The 5,492-nt window shown below is 34.0% G+C and overlaps 1 non-coding gene across 1 annotated transcript; it reads right to left on the bottom strand.

The window, feature by feature from the left end:
• Nucleotides 1-5,173: 5,173 nt before the first annotated feature.
• LOC148764120 (small nucleolar RNA R71) lies at nt 5,174-5,280 on the bottom strand. Its single transcript, XR_016024899.1, has one exon. It is a non-coding gene; the product is annotated as a small nucleolar RNA R71 (small nucleolar RNA).
• Between the last annotated feature and the right edge of the window lie 212 nt (nt 5,281-5,492).

The following is a 5,492-nucleotide window of genomic DNA, read 5'->3' on the forward strand; positions in this document are numbered from 1 at the left end:
GTCTTGCTTTGCCAAGGTAGATTGCTACTGTAAGCTTGTGAAGTTTAAGTTTCTAGCGGAGTCCTTATTTATGATATACAGGCATGGTAGTCCAATGTCTATGGGAGTTGTGTCAAACATAGTCGCCAAACAAATGCCAAGGCAAGAAGGCCAACGGTATCTGGTGATGATAAAAGACACTTCAATGGATGATAAGAGTATGGATTGTGTATTGATAGTAGGTGTGTATTTGGATGTATTCCTAGAGGAATTGCCTAGCTTGCCTCCCGAGAGGGAAATCGAATTTTATATTGACTTGATTCCAGATGCGCAACCAATTTTGATACCTATTTATCAAATGGTACTAGTTGAATTAAGAGAGCTTAAGGAGCAATGGAGGATTTATTGATTAAGGGTTTTATTTGACCAGTGCTTCACCTTAGAGAGCTCTGGTGCTATTTGTGAAGAAAAAGGATGGTAGCCTTCGGTTAAGCATTGACTATCGATAATTAAATAAGGTCACTAGGAAGAATAAATATCCATTCACAAGGATTGATGATTTGGTTGATCAATTGAAAGGTGTTGTGTGCTTCTCTAAGATTGATTTATGCTCGGGGTATCACCAATTGAGAATAAAAGTATCTGATTTACTCAAGATAGTATTTTACACATATTATGGACACTATAAATTTCTGGTGATGTCGTTTGAACTCACCAATGCAGTTGCAGCATTTATGGATTTAATGAACAAGGCCTTTAAGGCGTATTTGGATAAATTTGTGATTGTATTTATCGATGATATTTTGGTGTACTCTAAGACCCCAGAAGAATATGCACAACATCTGAAGATTGTACTCCAAACCTTGAGAGAGCATAGATTATATGCTAAATTTTTTAAATGTGAGTTTTGGCTGAATAAACTCAATTTCTTAGGACACGTGGTGTCTGAACAAGGGGTATAGATGGATCCTAGCAAAATGGAAGCTATGGAGAATGGTCGAGGTTGACATCCATAACAGAAGTTACAAGTTTTTTGGGCTTAGTCTTATATTACAAACGTTTTGTCCAAGGCTTTTCCAAGATTGCATCTCCTTTGACAAGACTGACTCAGCAAAGAGTTAAGTTTAATTGGTTTGATGCATGTGAGGATAGTGTTTAGAGACTTAAAGCCTATCTCACTTCTGCACCTGTGTTAAGCAAACCATGTGGATTCAGAGGCTATACTATGTATTGTGATACATCACGGGTTAGATTGGGTTGCATGTTCATACAACATGGAAAGGCTATAGTGTACACCTCCCAACAGTTGAAGACGCATGAACAAAACTATCCTACGCACGACCTAGAGATGATTGTAATCGTAATTGCTTTGAAAATTTGGCATAATTATCTCTATGGTGAAACTTGCGAAATATACACTAATCACAAGGGTTTGAAGTATATATTTCAGCAAAGAGATTTGAATTTAAGGTAGCATAGGTGGTTGGAACTGTTGAAAGATTATAACTACATCATACTCTACCATCCTAGCAAGGCCAATATGGTGGCGATGCCTTAAGCTGGAATTTAATTTGGAGTTTGGCACATGTAACAATAGAGAAAAGATCTTAGGTATAGAGTTTGTATGATATGGGCAATATGGATGGACACTTTGAGCTTAATGATTTTAACGTCTTGTTGGTGCATTTTAAAGTCAACCAATGATACTAGATCGGATTAAAGCTGGTCAGGATCAAGATGAATATATGGTGAAAATATTTGGAGACATGAGCGAAGATAAAGCTCGAGACTTTGTGCATGGCACAAATGGTTTAATGAGATATCAATCTCGATTTTATGTGTCGAATATGGATGGTTTGAGAAATGAGATTTTAGAAGAGGCACATGTGGCAGCTTATGCAATACACCTTGGAACCACCAAGATATATCATGATTTGAAGTATGTGTATTAGTCGCTAGGATTAAAGAAAGACGTGGCAGAATATGTCTATAAGTGCTTAACAAGTCAGTAAGTGAAGGTTGAACATTAGAGACCTTTGGGACTACTACAATCATTACCAATACTCAAATGGAAATGGGAGCATGTAGCAATGGATTTTATAACGGGTTAACGACAAGCTAAGGGTGCCTATGATGCCATTTGGGTGATAATTGATCAACTAAGTCTGCCCATTTTTTGCCAATTAAGACTAAGTATAGAGAAGCTCAGTATGCCCAAATATACATTAATGAGATTGTGAGGCTACATGGTGTTCCGATAATGATAGTGTCCAATTAAATATCGTAGTTCACGAGTCAATTTTGGAGGAAATTTCAAGAAGCCTTGGGCACAAACTTGGATTTTAGTACGGCTTTCCACCCATAGATGAATAGCCAGTCCAAGCGCACCATCTAGACACTCGAAGATATGTTGAAGGCAATTGTGCTTGATTTTAGAGTCTCATGGAACCATTACTTGCCTTTAGCCAAGTTTGCTTATAACAATAGCTATCAAGCCACGATTAGTATGGCTCTATATGAGGCTTTGTATGGGCAAAAATGTAGAGCGCTTATTAGTTGGTTTGAAGTTAGGAAGCAAAAACTCTTAGAGCCGGAGATGGTCCAAGAAGTTAAACGAGGTGTTTAGGTAATTCGAGAAAGGATGCTATTGGTCCAAGAGTTATGATTGGAGCTAGGAATTAAATCTTCAACTAAGTAAGTGGATACACCATTTTCAAATTATTTTGATATGTAAAGCTAGCATGATTTCTTTGAAAAGGATTATTTATGTATGTTGAAATGATATCTCCAAAGTGGTTATCAAAGGATTTGAGTTTCAAGAATGAAAAATGATTTTCAAAGAAAAATAAATTCTTAGTGATTGTGATATGATTGATGCACTAGTTTTCAAATTGTTTATAAATCTACTATGCATGTAAATACTCTTCTATGTATTAGTTTTCAATAAGGGGGACAAGCACCTTATGTTTGAAGTCCACTCGATTACTCTAGTCTTCAAACTAGTGTGGGTACAAGATATTATATGCTTATTTATAAATGCTATAATGTGCATATCTGCTATGATGAATGCCATAAGATTACGTATATGGTGCAAATTCCATATATTGTATGAGATGATTAAGTACATATGGTTGATAACTCTCTAATATAGAGTTTTTTAGGCTTAATTTTGATAGTAATTTAGTTTAGTTCTTGTAGTAATGCATAGAAATTAATATGTTTTATTTAATTATTTTAGGTTAGTTAATTTAGGTGAGTCAATCTAATCTTAGTTAATTTTATAATTAATTTAGTGTTAATGTGCTTTTGTAGCTTTAATGAAGGAAGAATTTCAATGAAAGAAATAGAGCAATTTTGAGGTGCAGACTTCCACTACACATATTTCGGTATTTCGTCCATAACTCTCCCTACTGAGTTCCAAATGAGATGATTCTTGAACCATTAGAAAGATAAGAGAAAAAGATACAACTTTATGTTTACATTTCACCCAGTTCAACCTAAAAGGTAGCAAAAAATCTTGTCAAATTTGGAACACTGCAGTAGTTCTAGAACAATTACGATTTCTGCTATTTAAATGGTCAAGACCGCTGCTTTAGAGGAAGTAAGCCGTGGCCCACGTAGTCTAATGAGAAAATCCTGATTGAAATTTACTTCTTTCTTCACCCAACTTGGCCTAACGTCAAAGCCCTATAAAAACAACCTTTCGAAAGACTTTTAAAAGAGAACGAAACACCAGATTGGCAGCTGAAAGTTAAACCACAAAGTCATTGAAGCTAAGAAGAATTTGAAGGATTCAAGGAGATTTGGAGATCAATAATACAATTATTGAGTTTTCTTATCTTTTTTTTTATTCTCTTATTTTCTTGGTTTTGCTTATAATGTTTAAACTTTATTCAATAATGATGTGTGACTTGATGGGGAACTAAACTTTTTATCTAAGATTATGATTGAACTCCATATATAGTCTGATTTATTTATCTCTCTTTTACTTATGTTTGATGGATTTGAGTTGTTTATTTTATTCTGTTCATAATGCTTCTAATTGCCTAATCACCCATTAGATTTAATTGGAAACCTAGGTTAAACCTTGACGAAGGAGATTTAGGTATACTTTGAATAGAATAGCGTATGATGGAATGCACTTAGGTGATTAGGTGATTTGATTTGCATATAGGGTAGACATACACCTATGAGCCATACGTTGCTAGAATTAGAGCACGAACTTAATAAATCTTTCTTCAATTTAATTTACATAGACACATAGTAAATTAATTGAGAGAGGTATTTTTATGAGAAACTCGATAGAGGTTTGTAAATAATTTAAGAATTTAGGTTAGCAACATAATCCATTAAACTGAGTTAAGAGAGAGAGACAATAATCAGATAAAGTATTGAGGAACATCATAATCTTAGGTCTGGTAGTTAAGTAAGTTTTATAAAATAAATTTACTATTTAATTTTATTTTTAGTTCATTAGTTTTAATTTTTTAATAATTTTAAATTTAATTGTTTGGATAAGATCAAGGTGTAGCAATTAGGAATTAATTCAATTCTTTGTGGAAACGAATTCTATTTACTATTATCTTACTTGTTAATGATATGTGCACTTGCATGAGAAATCAACAAGAGTCGTTGTGGGGGAGTTGATTTTTGATTCTTTCTTGTTAATATTAATACCAAGCATTCTTAATTTTAATCCAAACTTTTTTTTCTTTCATTTTTTAGTTTGATCTAGAAATCAAAAAGACTTTTTGAATACTTTGGAGAAAAAATAAAAAAAGTTTCCACTCCAAGTAAAATAATGGCCGATTAACAAGAGGAAGGGACCAAGCCTTTGAAGGATTATGCTATCCTATGAGCACAAAATCTCCACTCTAGTATCTGAAGACCTCTTATTCAAGCCAACAACTTTGAAATTAAACCATCAATCATTCAGATGATTTAGACTACTGTTCAGTTTGGGGGTTTATCTAATGATGATCCGAATGCTCATATTGTAAATTTTCTAAAAATTTGCGATACATTCAAGGCTAATGGTAATACTGATGATGCCACAAGATTGAGGCTTTTCCCTTTTTCATTGAGAGATAAAGCAAAGAGTTGGTTAAATTTGCTTCTTATTGGTTCCATTAATACTTGGGATGATTTGGCTCCAAAATTCTTAGCAAAATTCTTCCCACCTACTAAGTTAGCAAAGATGCGGAATGATATCACGTCTTTTATGCAATTTGATTTTGAGTCACTATATGAGGCTTGGGAAAGGTATAAGGATTTGATAAAAAGGTGTCCTCACCATGGATTACCTAAATGGTTGTAAGCTTAGACTTTTTATAATGGTTTGTTGGGACCTTTTAAAACTATCATTGACGTTGTCGCTGGAGGTGCACTCGTGAGTAAATCCATTGATGGGGCTTTATGATTTTCTTGAAAAGATGGCCTCCAATAATTATCAATGGCCATCTGAAAGATTGGATACAAGAAAAATTACTGGAATTCATGAATTAGATGTGATA

This window comes from Theobroma cacao, chromosome 2 (assembly GCF_053813885.1).
Source record: "Theobroma cacao isolate CCN51 chromosome 2, ASM5381388v1, whole genome shotgun sequence".
NCBI classification, from domain to species: Eukaryota; Viridiplantae; Streptophyta; class Magnoliopsida; order Malvales; family Malvaceae; genus Theobroma; species Theobroma cacao.